Source organism: Choristoneura fumiferana, chromosome 12, assembly GCF_025370935.1.
Source record: "Choristoneura fumiferana chromosome 12, NRCan_CFum_1, whole genome shotgun sequence".
Classification (NCBI taxonomy): Eukaryota; Metazoa; Arthropoda; class Insecta; order Lepidoptera; family Tortricidae; genus Choristoneura; species Choristoneura fumiferana.
Window position 1 is genome coordinate 9,300,915 of NC_133483.1, and position 17,589 is coordinate 9,318,503.

Consider the following 17,589-nt stretch of genomic DNA (forward strand, 5'->3'; position numbering starts at 1 on the left):
TCCTTAAATAAAAATTGTATACCTACCTACTCAGAGTAAAATATTAAAATTATAATTATTGTATCCATTCATTCCAAATAATCAAGTAAAATTATAAACATTGACTGCAACAATCCTATTAATTAAGGATTAGTAGTTAATTAATGAAATGTACGTGTATTTTTTTATTGAAACAAACAGCTTTTAATTTTTTATTTTTATTTAATTAATTTAATTTTTAACTACGGATAATACCGACATGGAAATACCGATCTGATTATTCGTGTATACACGCCTATACAAACTCGTGTCAAACTGACATGAGTTTCTATATGGGCGTGTATAAGAAAAATCGGGTCGGTATTTCCATGTGGGTATTATCCGGGCCGGTAAAGAGTGTTACACAGCGGGAGCAGCGCAGTCATTGGATTCTTATTGTTCGTTTTGTGATAAATATTTTTTATTTGCTCGCAGTGGTCGTGTTAAACACAATATTTAATCTCGGTACTTGTACTATTACTTATTCTGTGGTCTCGGCCAAAAGTGCAATAGATGAACTCGTATTCTCGAAGGCGTACCCTTTGGGTTGGCCTGCAAAGTAACTCGCTCATCTATTGCTTACTTTCTAGCCTCTACAACAATGTACTATAGATTTGAAATGTGAATGTCAACTTTCAATAATAAAATACAACTGAATTGATAATTTTTGAAGTCGGTTAAAAAGTATAGTACACTTAAAGAGAAACTATAACCAGAATCATTAATAAGATAAAAAAGAGCACCATTGTATTATGGTAGTATAATAATATTACCCTTGATATTACTAATCGAAGTAATTATTTTATAACTTTTTCAATCATCTAAAATATTATTAAAAAACTTGAAAATTAACATAAATTTACTTTATTTAAATACATTGTTATCTGTAAATTACTTTATTTTCTTACGTTTATGCTGTTATTATTTTGCTCACACGTTCAGTGATATGGGCTTCCACAGAGTAACGCCTGATTCAATAAACTATTTGAAACTAACATGGTATGGTTCATAAATTTGTAATAAATTTAACTAGCTATTTATAGGAAACATAGTTACGGTTAAAAACTCCAACTATCCATTTTCACAAGTTCAAGGCCTTATCTATAAACTAGTTAAATCCACCATGACAAAAATGGACTAACGTAACTAAAATAAAGTTCAATGACGCACTACCTATCAAAAAGCATATTTATAGACGGAACTATTTAATCACTTAGGGCTGATACCATGAATTATAATAACAAACTTTTCATACCTATCAGTTTCTTTCCGCTGTTGAATTTTAAAAGTTTTAATTATTCAAAGGTTAAAATGCCGCCAGGGAAAGTATATTTTGATAGGCGCTATTTGTGTTCCTCGAATAATTGATACTTAGAAATGGATTATAAATAATTGTGTTACAAATTTTCATCATTATATTTCTATTAATTACTTAAATTTCGGCTTAAGTATAATTATAGCTATACATTGTGGTTGTGGTGTATGTAGATAATTTACTTTATTAAAATTTCATGCCAACTGTAGTTTTCTTTTTCAATGTACCTATAGGACAGGAAACTAATAGCTTTAAAACTACTCACTACATTGTTTTTCATCAAAATGTTGAGAGTATTTCTATTGTTTTTCTTTTAATGAACATTGACTGAATATAGTCTATTTTCAGTAGCGAGTCACACTTGCATGTTATACAAGAAATTGGCTCGCATAATGAGGCCTGCTATTAATGTAGATGCTTTTTCAGGAAAAGGTCAACACGTGAAGATTGTATCGACACACTGTGATAGCTAGTTTACAAAAATAATTCAGTGGTCATTAAATCTAATACCTTTAAACTAGCAATTTTTGTATATATATATCCAACGATCTCGATGAAATTTGGTATATATGGGTTTTCGGGGATGACAAATCGATCTAGCTTGGCTTTATTTCTGGGAAAACGTTTATTAAAGAGTTTTAGCCAGAGTAAAGCTCGTCGCCCAGGTACTTTAATTTTAAAAATAAATTCTTATTTACATTCTTAATTCAATTATTTTAAAAAATCTGCTTTTTGCCCCATTAATGGTCATATTAGGTGGTCGCGAAAAGTTGCAGCAAATTCAACCTTTTATTATTTAATTTACATAATATGCCATTTAAAGTCGAAGTATTTTTATAAGAATTTAGATTAAAACCTCCGTTGCAAATAATCCGACAAGAAACTCAACAAGGTATACTTTTTTCAAAACATATTTTTAGTGTTATTTAATTACATATACACACATTCAACAGATATATAAATTATTTGAAGCCAGGAATCTACCCTAAGGTACTACCCTAACTATTCGCACAGGTTTTTACTAAGTACATTTATTTTTACAGACAACTACGAGTAATCCTTAAATGTTCCTCTTTCCATTTAAGTATATAGGTGGCGAACCCTAAATAAACCCATACTTGTTATCGAGGCCCACGTTGCCCATGCTTTACTGGTTAGGAATCACTGTTTTGGGGCAAAACGAGGCTTAATCGTTCATTAAAAATGTAGGTTAATCGCTAGGGCGCAAAACAAGCATTATTGACGTCGCGTGACTCCATCGATCAGCCAGTCAGAGAAACAAATACGGAACAACCCTGAGAAGGTTGAGACAGGCAATATAAAAATAATCACTTGCTGTTCCAAAGTGCATTAAAACGTCCCTCGAGACCAAAATTTCGAGATTCACAAACCGTGTTATCACAAAATCTTCTAAGCGTTGTGTTTAACACCTTATCAGTTAATATAGAACGTTATATTACGCATTTAAAGTTTAATTAATATTTTCGCCTGAAGGTTATTCATAAATGTTTTGTTTTCAAACAGAAGCGTCTAAACAACGAATTGAATTGATTTTTCGGGTAAAACGTTTATTTAACAAACCCATGTCAACAAAAACAACTTGAAACAGTTGTCAGAATTGATATTTAAATAATAAGTACCATTTTTTCTGACTGATGTAGTGCTTAAGTCCTAGACTTTAAGGGGCTGTTTCACCATCCATTGATTAGTGTTAACTGGCGGTTAGGTGTGATGCCGTCTCTATTTGTTTTGTTCGAATAGACGGAGACGGCATCACATTTAACCGCCAGTTAACGCTAATCAATGGATGGTGAAAGAGCCCCTAAGAGTCTTAAGTTTTAATAAATCTGGAAATTATTTAAGCGTATTTTATAAGTAATTACTTATATAATTTTAAGTTTATATAATAGGTACGCACATTCTTATTCATAATGTTGATTTGTTCTTTACAAAGTGCACTAGGACTCACAAAAACATAATAAGTTGCCAGTTGTAGTTGCTCTTGTAGGTACAGTCACCTGCATTAATATCTGCCACAGCGGAGCGTACAAAAATATCGGACACGTCCTACCGGCCCTAGAAATTGAGTCGTACGAGATATTTATGCACGCTTTGTTGTGTTAGATGTTGGGGTGGTGACTGTACCTACTGTAAATATATATCCAAAAACAGTAAACAAAGTACTTGTTGAAATGTAACCCTTTATAAGTAACCCAGTTTCTACACGAATACAAATGCATCGAAGAATAGATTTCTAAATAGGTATAAATAATTAAGCAACATTTAAATACTGTCCACACAATAGATTGGGGTTATTTTTAAGCACCTGTTACGAAACAATGACGAATATCTTAGTTTGTCCCTCTATTTAAGTGACATAAGTTGTTGAAGTCCAAATTAAATTAGTATAATAATGAAAATTCTGTTTTAAAAGATAAATAAAAAATACATCATAAATTAATTGACCTAGTCCTTAGCAAAGCAAAGTTAAAAATTATCAGAACATTAATTGAATAATGTTCTTTTTATAATCCAACGCTCTATGTATAAAATGAATCATTCAAAACAAGATTTTTACTGAACGGAACTTATTTGTTATTTCATGAGAGCTTATAAAGCAAAATATTGTACAAGGTTAAAATATATTTCAAAAAATGGCAAATTTTCAATTCAGTGATCTGTTTACGAAATATTCAACTTTAAAGTGCAAGTTTTCATTAAACTTCAGGATGGTAGTAAAGTGTGAGTACCTATATCAAATTCTCAAGGAAAATTATAACGGCTAAGATTGCTTGAGAATTATCAGAAGTTTATGAGTAAATAGCAGCCTGAGGTATAAAATATACCTATACTTGGATGATTCCGTACAAAACACGAAATCCTTAGAAAAATATTACTTGACTTTTTCATAATGCCTACGGAACCCTATATCTTGGGCGTATCTGGCACGCTCTCGGCCACTTTTTTTATGAATAAAATATTAATATGCTTTAATTAACGTGAACATAACGCGGTTTGGATATTTTAGGGCTGACTCTTCATACTTTATAATGTTAAAATTTTACGATTACTTACTGTTGTTACGATAGCATTGTGGTTAGACAGATGTAAATGGAACAGTTTTAAAACTTATTTCATTTGAACAGAAAAGGCTGAAGCCAGTTTTATGGCCGTTTGAATTCTCAAGTTCATTGAGAGCAGTTATGGACACAGAAGAATAAAATTATTCTTCCATGGCTATAGATGATATTTTATTGCAAGTAAATGGGATCGATATTACCGTAAAATAAAATTATGAAAAGATCGTCGAACTGATATCCATATCATTGTTGTGAGGGACACACCATTTTGTTTTATACAATGAGACAGATTCAAACTAACTAATTTTCTTCACTATTCAAAAGATAGTTTTCAAAAAACTTCGTAATTGGACCTCAGTCATGCAAAACGAGTCGACAAAACAAAATCACGTACCAGGGTAGATAATTTTCGCAATCAAATTCACAATGTTTTTTTAGCAAAAGTATGAAATGTATGAGCAGACATTTGTAGTAGGTAAAAAGATTCCATCCTGATACGCAATTCAGTTTTCTCGCTCATTAATAATAACAAGAATATAATATTTTATTTTAGAAAGAGGCTAGATAAATTCAATCAAAAATACATTCTACACGACCTAGATTGAAACTAATTTGGATTCACATGAAAGAAACAATAAGAAAACCTGGTGCAGTGGCGGAACCGGCCGAAAATCAAGCAAATTGCGAAATACCAAGGACTTGGTTCGACATACAATTTTATACCTGTCGTGTGGGCTTTGAGACCCTGGATTAGACATGGGTAATGTCAACTCCGCGAAGTGATCTGACTCACTAGATCCAGCTCCGGTGTCGGTACCGAATCCGTTTATTGAATCCGACTCCTTTATTGACTCTGGTTCTTTCGAGTGATTATTAATTTATCTATGGCCGATGCGGCCCGGCTTGGTTCGGTAGATACCAAGGGCAATGTACTGAACTGAAGTACCGATTCCTTTCGTCCTTTTAATGTTGAAAAATTCTAAATTGTGTATTTTTTAAACAACTATGAGCTACTTTAAGAACCTACTAGTTTTATGTTTGACTATTTGAAGCTTGAAAACAGTGTTAAATATGCATCGCCCGCTCCGGTCATATTATATTGTGTTTTAATTCTATCTCGTTTCTTTCCAATATAACCGAGCGAGAAGTCCGTCCGAGTACCGACGTAGGTATCGGCTCACTCAGCGCCCGACCAAACGTAATAAGATTCGATCCGATCCGATCCGATCCGAGCCAAGAGTGAAAGCGGAGCGAGTGAGTGTGACGGCGATCACGAGCCGCTCGATCCGGCCGGTCTTGGTCGGAGTTAGTAACTCCGGAGTCGATAAGATTTGAAAGGAGTCATTAAGGGATTCGGATCCGATTGAGGATCTGACTCTTTTGAATCTTCAGATCCGGATTTACCCATCTCTACCCTGGATCCATGAGTATCCGGCACACATAGTAGACTTATGAAAGATTTTCAAATGCGCCTCGTTGGCACAACTAAAGACCAAAGGGCCGGCAGCTACGAGTATGTCTCTCAAAAAAATTGCATGAGTATGTAACGAGGAAACGACGTTGCCAGCATTTTGGGCACAATGCCACGAGGTCATTTCTAGATTTAATTTAGTTTAAGCACGGAACTCGTTTGCAATTTAGTTATTTATTAGTCTAGGTCTTATTTTTATTAGTTTCCTTACATGTATTTATAATTTTATGTATAAGCAAAAGAGAGAAAATGCAATACCGTACAGTTTAATTAACCCTAAACTTGGCAGCGTATATAACATTTTACAATAATGCAACGAGCAAAACCATACTAAGGTTTAACTGCCGTTGAATTCACTCACATAACGATAAGTAGGTATTAAGTAGATTATTAATCACGATATTCGTATATAGGTAAACTTAACACAAAGTTACTAACTACATCACGATGACATAGTTACTAATAAATAAGATACAAAATTTTAGATCATCTTTTTGTATTTTTTAAAGATATTTTTAATAGCACTACAAGAATCCAACGAGGCTTGAATTGAGTACACTTGTCTCAACTTGCCAAAGACTGCCTAAGGCCACACACCACCACGTAGAAGCTACTGTTTAATTATTTCAAATAAAAATAATACAATCAATTCGGTTTATTTTCATCCAAGACACAAGACATTTAAACGATAGACACACCGTCTGGGTTCAAAAGAAAACGATGCGATATTTCCTCAAGGTTAACCGGCCACGAGTACGTGCGAGCGGCGGTGCTGTGACCGTTTTCTCTGTTCATTGCGCGGCCGAGTTACTCACCAAACAGTGTTTTTTCTGGCAGCACAAGCAATGAATAGTGAAATCGCTCACAGCATCGACGGTCTCTCTCTGTCGTAGCCAGGCTGTTAGGGTTGTTGACGTAACAGGGTGCTTATCTAGATCAAGACCCTAGATTTTGCGAAGGGAAATCAGTGAAGTCTGTTATATTGCACACTACAATCATTTTGTTTATTTATAGAACATTTACAGAGATCTTTATCTGTATCCTCTATTTACCTACTTACCTGTCTCATACTTGTATATGAGAATTTCTTGTATTTTTATTTAGTTCGAAGCTCGTCCATCCAGGTACTTTATATTTACTTCCGTACTTAAATTTAATTATAACCGCCATGCAATTTTTTTTATTGATTTTTACCCTCTCACGCCTTAACCAGTTAGTCATTCGACTTCATCTAAGTTGGTATTTAGATGAAATGTAGTATAGATAGCTTGCGACGTGAATAAAGGGCATTAAGATAGCTTTTTATCCTTTGGGTAGTTTTCATAGGATAGTAATAGACAAAAAATTCTTCGGAGACAAAGTCACAGGCAAAACCTGGTACTAAATATAATTTGTAATTTGGTGGTAAGTAGAAAGAGAGAGAGAGAGAGTAATCTTTAATAAATAGAACAGTAAGTGTAGACTTTATTTTTTACCTCGATGCGCAAATGTTTTGGTGCGTGTGAATTTGCCAATCCCCGTCGCCAGGCAAGGTTTGAGAGGAGGCCTGTGCCCAGAAGTGGCATACGGGCTGGCGATAAAGAATATTGGTGTAAAAGTCACTTAACTCGGTAGTGAATTTCTGTTCTAACGATTTTCGTTGCGTTTCCAAGTTTCAGTTAAGAAAAGGTCCCAATTTACAACACCAAATCATCCTGCCTGTGATTTGTGAAACTGTTCGAACTATCGACAGTCTATGTAGTTAGATAAACTATGTATGTTTGTCACATAGAATTTTATTTGCGGCTTCCTGTGGACGTGGAAAAATTGACGGGTTTGTGTTGGAGCTCTGTTAAAAGATCTACGTACATAGTGCACTAGAAATTTTTTTTTAGTCTTTGGTAACGTCTTCTTGTGTATTAATAGGTTATGGGCCCAGAGTGCACAAAAATTAACTCAAAATTCTTTGTTCCACAAATACATAAATATACGAGTATATATAAATAATTTTGGTGTCAATGATGATATTTATTATTATTTTGTTTATATTGATTGATGTCAGAAACCATTTTGTAAGGACAGCTGTAGATCTGCAGCTCTTTAATAACAGTGTGAAAATTAAACACTTAAATACAACTGACATGCCTGCAGATATATTTACTAAATGATTAGGTTCACTCACTCAAACATTATAAAATTGTGAAACAGTTAAGATATTAGCAATACTTAATAAGAGTATATAGTAATTAGTTACCTTTAGTCATTTTTCTGTGCTTTTGTTGGCTAGTTGAGCTAGTACATCATTTAAACAAGGGAGTGTGTTTGCAATCTGTTAAAAGATCTACACAGTGTACCAGAAAATATATTGTTTAGTCTGTGGTAATGTCTTCTTGTGTTTTGATATTTTACAACCAAATGCGCCCAAACGTGGCGCCTGCGAAGAGTTCGCAAGTAGAGACAGGGTTAGGATCGTCTTTCCATGCTGTGGAATTCATTCCGTTCATCCAACGATTCCGTCAATATATTTAGTTAATGGAGTAGTCTTAGTAAAGTCTCCCTAGTTTGCTTAACAAAGATAAAGATAAACCTAAAATAATTGCGTCCATTATACGATTTCTTGCGTGCCCTTTTCAAATAATTTACAGAGCTAGTAAGCTGAAGGTATTTTAGTTCTACGTCTTACATTTGCATAACGTCGAAAAACAAATATTTCGTGACGTTGAACGATGACTTCAGTGTTAAGGTCGTTTGTCACGGTCAGCGCACTGCAGCGCCAGTAGATGACGTTAGTGTGCAAATCCCACGTATTTTATATTTTTTGGGAATGAAATCGGTGGATATTTTTATAAAATAATGTACATACCGCCAATAGCGTGAAATTTGTGATATATCCTACTAAGTTTCAGATGTATTTTAATTAAGAAAATACTTTCACTTGATCGCTGCAGTTTCGACTGAGATATTTTCGCACACATGCTTGTAATTTGTTGTAAACAGAAGTCTTTGTTAATTTCGCTCTCTTGATCAAAGAGCAGTTTGGCCTAGTTGTATAAGGCTAGAGTTTACCCTACCCACAGAAGTTGTAAGATTTAATTTTTTTTTTGTTTTTTTTTTATTGTTCTTAGTTAATGATGTTAATATTTTTTAAAATGTGTAGCTAAAAATTTATAAGACCTAATTTAGGCACAAACATTTTTTTTTAATTTTAGGTAAATCTGAATAAGCACAGCACAACTACAGTAAGTACTATGAGACTTATAATTCCTCACATCCACTCAAGGGTTGCTTGGTAGAGATCCCTTCGAGGGATAAGTTCGCCTTTACAAAGTCAAGGAAACCGAATCACGTACCAGAGTGGAACCCAAGCGGGACCTTTTCATATTCAATTGCGCTGTGATTTCTTTGGCAGGTGTATGGGATGTCAACATGACATTAGTAGCACATAGGTTTCCTACATAGCACATAGCACATAGGTACCCTGGTACGTGACTCAGTTTCCTTGACCGTAACTCAACGATTGTTTATTTATTGCAATATTGATTATATGCCAAGGATGTAATAAGTATATTTGATTTGTAATTCAAACACAACTCTATCCTATAGTTTTTATAGGTCGGAATTAGATTTTACAATACTCCAAATTAAGCCAATTAACGATGGTATGATCGCATAACCCTCGGTAATAGAATGTTTGGGAATCTATTACCGACCCATTCAATTGTCTTTGGGTCGGTAATAGGTTCTTAAAGAAGTCCCTATTACCGAGTGACATTTTATTTTTCTGTTAAAATAATTCACATTTAGGGTACCGTAAGTGCAGATTTCTTTGATAAAGTTGTGACTTTTACTCAGCATGCATACATCAAACTATAACTGGTGGCATTAAGCATAATAAAATACAATGGGCTGGATACACTATTCGAATCATACTTTAGTTTTTTATTTAAATTTTCTCAAAAAATATTTGATGTACAATATATTATACAGAAACAAAGCCATTACCATTTTTTAATCCCTCGGTATTAAGTTCCAAAACATGTGTCGGGTTCCTTTTACCGATGGTAGAAAATTGCCGTTTTTTTATACCCTCGGTAACAGATGCTCAATTCGCGGTAATGGAATCACAGCCTGTCCATTACCACGGTAATAGAAGATTTGGGTATTTTGATTTCAATAATTATTTTATCAAATACTAATAACTAAAACGAGCCCAAAAAGTTAAGACACTGAAAGCTCGCTCACGCACGCTCTTAAATAAAAAAATATTCTCGTTTGTTAAGGAGCTTTGATACCCTTAATTTTTGGGACTCATTTGAAAACTTCCTTAAGTACCACGGTAATAGGCGCCGTTACCTTATTTCTGTTTCTTTGGCTAGTTGAAGTATAATTTTGATAGTGTTTTATGCGGCGATTTACATCATTTAGTGAACAGTGATCACAAAATTCTATATTTCTCTCGTGTCTGACATTTTTTAATGCGCAAGTGGTGTCCACGTGGTTTCTGGAATTTTACTATCAAGTTCCAAAAGCTACAACCACCGTACAACGTCCCTCTCAAAGAGAGTATACTTTGACACTGGCGAAATTGTCCTATTAAATTGGACAGAAAAGCCATATTTTAAAAGAGAAGTAAAACAGAAGAAGAACTAAAATAATCATCTAGATTAGGCTATTAATCAAAAGCTTTCTTTAGGTAAATAAAAAATGCCTCTAATAAAGAACAAAATAAACGTCAACAGATGTGATTTTAGTTTCAAATTAACCTTTCAAGCGCACATGATTGTGTAAATAAATTAGTATGGAAATCGTGCCATCTTAATATTTAACGGTGGAGTTAAATCTTTGATTAATTAATTAAATATTTAATTAAATTGGTTAAAGGATTATTTCTAAAAGGAATAAATGCTCCATCCTTTCAGATTTTCTATTATTCCATAGGTTAACTCTATCTTTTGGCGTGGGTTGGCGTATCAGTAAAATTATTGGTAGAGGCCTAATCTCCAGCACCGGACGTTTTTCGACTGATGATGGTAATGACGAAGATTATTTAATGATCATTATCGTTCTAACCTTATTGCTAGAGTGAACACATCTATATATATAAAAGAAGAAACTGACTGACTGACTGACTGACTGACTGACTTATAGATCAACGCACAGCCCAAACAGCTGAGTCTAGAAACTTGAAATTTGGATTATATGTTCCTTAATAGGTGTAGACGCGCACTAAGAAAGGATTTTTTGAAATTCCCACGAGATAGGGAATAAATGGCATTTATATTTTCACTTCGAAATGGCCCTATTTCCGTAAGTATAATTATTAGAAACTTCAAATTTGGCATGCAAGAAGGTAATACTAACAGCTAAAAACACTTTTCAGGTTTTTACGAAATTCCCACGGGATAGTGAATAAATGAGATTTGTATTTTCACTTTTAATTAATGACCCTATTTCCGTAACTATAATTATTAGAGACTTCAAATTTGGCGAACAGTTAGGTAATACTGACAGCTAAAAACAATTTTCAGGATTTATCAAAATTCCTACGGGATAGGGAATAAAATGGGATTTATATTTTCGCTTCAAAGTGGCTCTAACTCGGTAATTATAAATATTAGAGACTTCAAATTTGGCATGAAGGTAGATAAAGATAATACTAATAGGTAAAAACTGGTTCAAAGATTTTCCAAATATCCCACGGGATAAAACGAATAAAGAGGATTTTATATACCAACTGAAACAGAAAACGCATAAGCTAAACCAATAAAACTGGGGACTGGAGATTTGGCAAACTGATGTAAATCTGGTAAAAAATATTTAGCAGTGACATCCTGCTTATCCTGGCGAGGATCGTCTCCGTAGAAGGGAACTCCTCAAAAGTTAATGGCACACGCAAAAGATTTTACATGATTGTTAAATTTCAATGACAATACGATTATATGATATACACCGCCTGATGCTGCAGACAGGGTCGTCTGCTAATGACGGAACTCCTAAAGGGCTGATAGCATCGATACGAAATTTTACATGTACGTTCAACGAGCTGACACAATTACTTTGCTCACCCGCGACTTTAATAATAGCTACTTTTGTGCCCATGCAATGTGTGTTCATGCAGTTCCTCCACCTCCACACTGTAAGAACACACACAAATCACACAAATCCATCTATCACCACCACCACTTTACACGTTTTCACCGCACCGTTTGCACCTCATCTTCAGAGCAACACAACCGTTCAACATGCTACGGTGTGAAATTTGGCATAGATGGACCGAAAGTAATACAGAGGTGCACTAGGGAGAGATTTTTAGAAAATCCCATGGAATAGGAAAATTTTGTTTCTTTGTTTGTTGGGGGTAATCTCTGAAACTATTGAGCTGATTTAAATAATTATTCTATTAATATCACTGATTGACATTAGACTACTTTATAAAAAATGCAAACTTTCTGCAGAATAAAAATAAGTTTCAATTTTGAGGCAGATTTTCAAAATTATTTCAATAACAGTAATTCATGTCCCGCGGGAACTTTACAATTTCTCGGGATATAATCCTATATAGTGTATGAAGTCGCGGGCAAAAGAAACGCGTAGTACTTTATCGTTTTCTAAAATTCCAACCAGAATCATGTCCGTATTTGTATCTCCATGTAATCCTCCGAAAAATTAATCAAAACACAAAAAAGGATCGCAGAAAGTAAATGTATGTTACTCCAAATTTAACGCGAGCGAAGCCGCGGGCAAAAGCTAGTTGTAAATATGAAAACACTCAATATAGACAGTCACAAAATGTATTAGTGAGCTTAAAAACTTGGACTCTGCTCAAAAATGCTTATGTTACGAGTAGCTCAACATTCGTTTGTCATTTTGACATTTGTCAAGTTTGCAGCTCTTTATGGAGTCTTATAAACTTATAAGAGGCTGACGTATCTAATGGTACTAAAAACTTTAAAATTTTGTTGAATGAAAATGTAATTTTTTTACGTTATACTTTTTACTTTTTTTAAAAACAATTCACACCAATTGACCTAGTCCCAAAGTAAGCTTAGCCAAAGCTTGTGTTATGTGTAATATAAATATATACTTAAATACATATTAAACACCCAAGACCCGAGAATAAACATTCGTATTTTTCATACAAATATCTGCTCCGACACTGGAATCGAACCCGGGACCTCAACCTTCGGAGTCAGGTTCTCTAACCACTAGGCCATCTGGTCGTCAAAATGTACTACTGTACTGTAAATGTGGAACTTTATTTCTTATTTATGAATAATAATTAATATACGACGGTAATATTGTAAACTTCGGCATAAGAAAGGTTCACGCGTAAAAAATAACGAAAGTTATTTTTAACACATAATCAATAATTAGAAACGCTATTTACAAACGTATGTATATGGATCAATCAATACACGTTTTGCATTCCATAGTATTTTTTTAGAACATTGAATTTTAAATAAACTAATCAAATTATCGTCAAATACAGTTGAGTTAAATATAGGTAAGAATGTAGGTATTATATACTTAATAATAGTTTTATGTTCTCTACAGTACATTTAAACGATAATACTTTTACAAATTACGTAAGTTTATTTGGACATCTAAATTCAATTAAACCTTCCCAATATGTACTTTTTCTTTGCGTATTACAATAACAAATACACGTAATTAATAAACTACTAGCTCATAGGTGTAATGAAGCTAAGAGCTACGTTTGAAGATTTGAAGAATTTAAATATTCAACGTCAAAACTAATTTAGCATGAGACAATATCTAAAACAAGTTATGGTAAGATACTCAAAGCTCAACCTCTTTACTTTAAATAAACCTCCTTAGTTATCGAAAAGTGCTAAAAAAAACTTTTCACTCACTTTTTATCGTCACGTAACAATATTCGAAAAAGCTTAACACGAGGGAAAAAACATTTAAAAAATTGTCGTACTGGCCGTTTTTAATATTTTTTAAATTAAAAAGATAAATAAAAAGAGCTTACCGTTCAGATTTAGAATAAAACAGCCGATGTCACTCTTCCCGATCAATTTAAACCGTGGTTAACAGCCAGACCGTGCGAATGGTGCGGGGTTTTAGTCGCCACTGCGGCAGTATCGACCGGCCGGCTTATAAAATAAGTGGATAGCACGCGAGGTAACATAGACATAGGTTCTTTAAGATTGTAGGTGATGTTCTAATTTCAAAATTATATTTTATTTTAAAGCACAATAACAACAAGTTACAAAAGTTGATGGCCCATAATAGTTCACCATAATGCAGCGTGATTCCGAATAAAGAACGCGTAGCCGAGTATTGTTCACAATACCTACGTTGATTGATTACCGTATGTTGTTGACATATTTCTAGTTCATGTCTAAAATACATGAATTTACTTATTTCTGTACGAAAAGTTCATCGATCTGAAGGGAAAGATACGAGTTACTTCCATAATTATAACGTCGAAATAAATAAAAACACTTCGTTTATTCACGCTTAATTAGTAAACAGCGTTACTTAATTGGTTGTAAAGTAACAAAGCAACCGAGATACAACGTCTAAAAAGTTAGATGCGTTTAAAACTGCGTAAAGGTACTGTTACACATGCTTGTTACTAGCACGAAAGCATGCTACTACCTACCTACTAGCATGCTTTTTTAGTGGCATACTGGTACATCAGGTACTAGCATGCTTATTTATTAGCGTGCTACTCGTATTAACGAGCATGTGTAAAGCTGTCTTTATAGATTTGATTTTAACGAACAACTGACCAAAAAAAAAACAAGTCCCGTAAGTTGTACGACTAATTTAAGAGGGAGGTAGGTGGGCAGGTTGGAACATAGAACCTCCTCCTTTTTTGAAGTCGGTTAAAATGTACACCCGCACTAAAGTATTTAGTGTAGTATTTTGGATTTTTTGCACCTGTGATGGCCAAGTGCTTTGACCTATAGCCTCTTGAGCAGAAGATCGTGGATTTAAAATTTCATTTCATTTCATTTACTGTTAATACTTTACGGTTAAACCTGCACAAAGTTGCGAAGCAATTAAAAGATGTATGTGAAGTTTCTAATCCACTATTACAAACTATATGTAAGGCCCAAGCGCTCTCACCCTGTAAGGAGGACTATGTCAATCAGTGGGATGTATATAGACCGGAATGAATGGAATGGATGGAAGATTCGGAATTAGTAACTATACTGCTATAGCGTTTTATCTTTTTTATTTAAATTTTGCTTCTTCTTCATGAACTACAATATTTTCACTTGCTACTCCGTTACCAAACGTGCACTACAGCTGTGTATATGTGTAAGTACTTCGTAATAGATCCCGGCACTAGAGAAGGTCTTCAATGCACGAAACAGGAACACTGGACGTTGAGGAATAGAAGGACTGGAAAACTTTATTCAGAACTAAGTAGCTTTAGCTTTGCTCGTGCAAACTAATAGATCTAGTACCTAACTAATTTATGATTCGGGACTTAATCACGACTAAGGCCGCTCGCCCACGGAGACTTATTGTAGCGATGCAGTAGCGATGCTGTCGCGCGTTCACATAGATTCAGTCGCGATGCGGTCGCTAGCTGTGTACCCTCGCCCACATAACCAAGATTCAGTCGCGATGCAAACGCGCTACTGTCGCGCTTCACCCTCCCTCCCTTCACACCCTCCCTCCTTTCTCTCCACCATGTCGTCCGAAACCGTCGCGCGTTTGCATCGATACAGTCGCGATGCTGTACCCCTAGTGTAAGTTTTCGGTTACAAAATACGTCTCGATCGCGTTCGCGTAAAATCTCAATTTGTATGGAAATACGAACATCACAAACGTTCCGCTAAAGGCGCTGTTCGTATTTCCATACAAATTGAAATTTTAACGCGAACGTATCGAAACGTATTTTGTAACCGAAAACTTACACTAAGGGCACAGTAGCGCGTTGGCATCGCTTCTGTAGCGCGTTTCCAATGCGACTAACGCGCGTTAGGAGCGATGCTGTCGAGCATTTACAAAACGCGCGACAGCATCGCTCGCATCGGGGGCCCTAAAATAAACGTAAGAGGGCTCGTCACTGTCCCAATAGTTGGCATATTTAATAGTATGTCATTACGTAGAAATAGAGATGACAGCAGGGTGTCGTCTATTGGGCATTGCGTGTCGAGCACTCGGACGTTTACCTAACTATTTTTATTTATTTATTCAGAAACAATACATAGCATTGTTTGAACATAACATTATTAAAAATTAAGAATTAAAATTACTAAATTAAATAACATTATTAAAAAATACATTAGGTACCTACATTATATTATTAAAAACTAAATTTGTTATTAAAATTAAGTACTTCAATGTTTCGGACACATTGCAGTGGCCATGGTCACGAGTTGACAATGCAATGTGCAAATGTGTTGCAATGTGGTCGAACCATCGAGATATTTTTAATAATAAATATAGTAGTCGTGATTGAGTTCTGAACTGAACCATATTAGTTATGAGTGAGAATAGCGAAAGTTGGTAACAGGTTGGTTTCGAAATGAAAATTACCTCAGCTTATTAATTAAGGGTGTGCCAAAATTCACATGAAAGTTCAACTCCAATTATTAGAAGTCTGTATATTTTTCATTTACATTTTGTTTCATAACAATCACTAATAATAAAGTCTCAGCGATTATAACGCTAAATTGTTCGAGTTTATAATTTAATATTACTTAACAAAAAAAATTTTTATTCATATTTTTTTCAACACTAGGTACTTGTATACAGGGCGTGCAGAAGTTTGAATGCATCGTATTAACAGCAGCATTATGAATAAAAAATTTAATAAAAAGTAAAACAGACTCCAAAAAAATAAAAAAAGAGCTAGTACGTACTTACCTAGAAAAATATTTTCAAAGGTTTTGTAGTCGGTTCCATTTTTTGTTATTTTTTTGGAGTCGGTTTTACTTTTTTGTTTAAAATTTTCTTTATTTCTCACTTTTTAGTGATTCGTAGCCAAAGAACATCTCACAACGATTCCATTAAGCCCAAACACGACTCAGTTACGTTGTTTTATAACAGAGTTCCGTTGCCTACCTTTTGGTTTCAGCATCAGATCATTTCGAAAGAATCATTAACTTAAAGCTTCTTCTTAGTCGCTTATCTACTATTAATTAAAAAAATATTGTCATGATTGGAAAAAAAAATATTATCATGATTGGTTTTTTGGAGTCTTTTTGTATTTTTTATTTCAACTCCAAATTTGTTACTTTTACGGGTATCCCGTGAAACCGTATTAGATATTGTCATCATTCCTTTCGTTTGTTGTTTAACTTACCTACTTTGTTTACTTTGTGCATAATATTTTCCTAATAAGTGTAGTCATATCAGTGAAAACTTTACTGGCTCATGATTTACCTCCATGTATACTAGCTTCATGTATGATTGTATTGCTGTTTGTTTTCCTCAATAAAGAAAAATAAAATAAAATAAAATAATTTAAATTTAACCCGTGAAATACTTGTTATTGAGTAGTAGTTCCGTTGGTCAAATCTGGTCATGTGTTCCACTTCACCAAATTATGATTTGCAAGAGCAAATGCACGAGTTACTGCTAAATATATCCAAATTACCATAGGTGTCCCTACAATATTTGAAGAGTTCTCTCGATTTCCTTAAGATCTGATCATCAGATCCTAATTTGCTGCTTATGGGACCTAATTGAAAGCATTCCTAGACGAACTAAAAAAAAATTTCAAATCGGTTCAT

At 34.2% G+C, this 17,589-nt stretch overlaps 1 protein-coding gene across 1 annotated transcript in view; it reads right to left on the bottom strand.

The window, feature by feature from the left end:
- Positions 1-14,114, bottom strand: part of LOC141433253 (very long chain fatty acid elongase 7-like) — a 28,263-nt gene extending 14,149 nt beyond the window's left edge. Inside the window, exon 1 of the mRNA XM_074095211.1 lies at positions 13,860-14,114. The gene's annotated coding sequence lies outside the window, so the exon portion shown is untranslated. The remainder of the gene's footprint in view (positions 1-13,859) is intronic.
- Between the last annotated feature and the right edge of the window lie 3,475 nt (positions 14,115-17,589).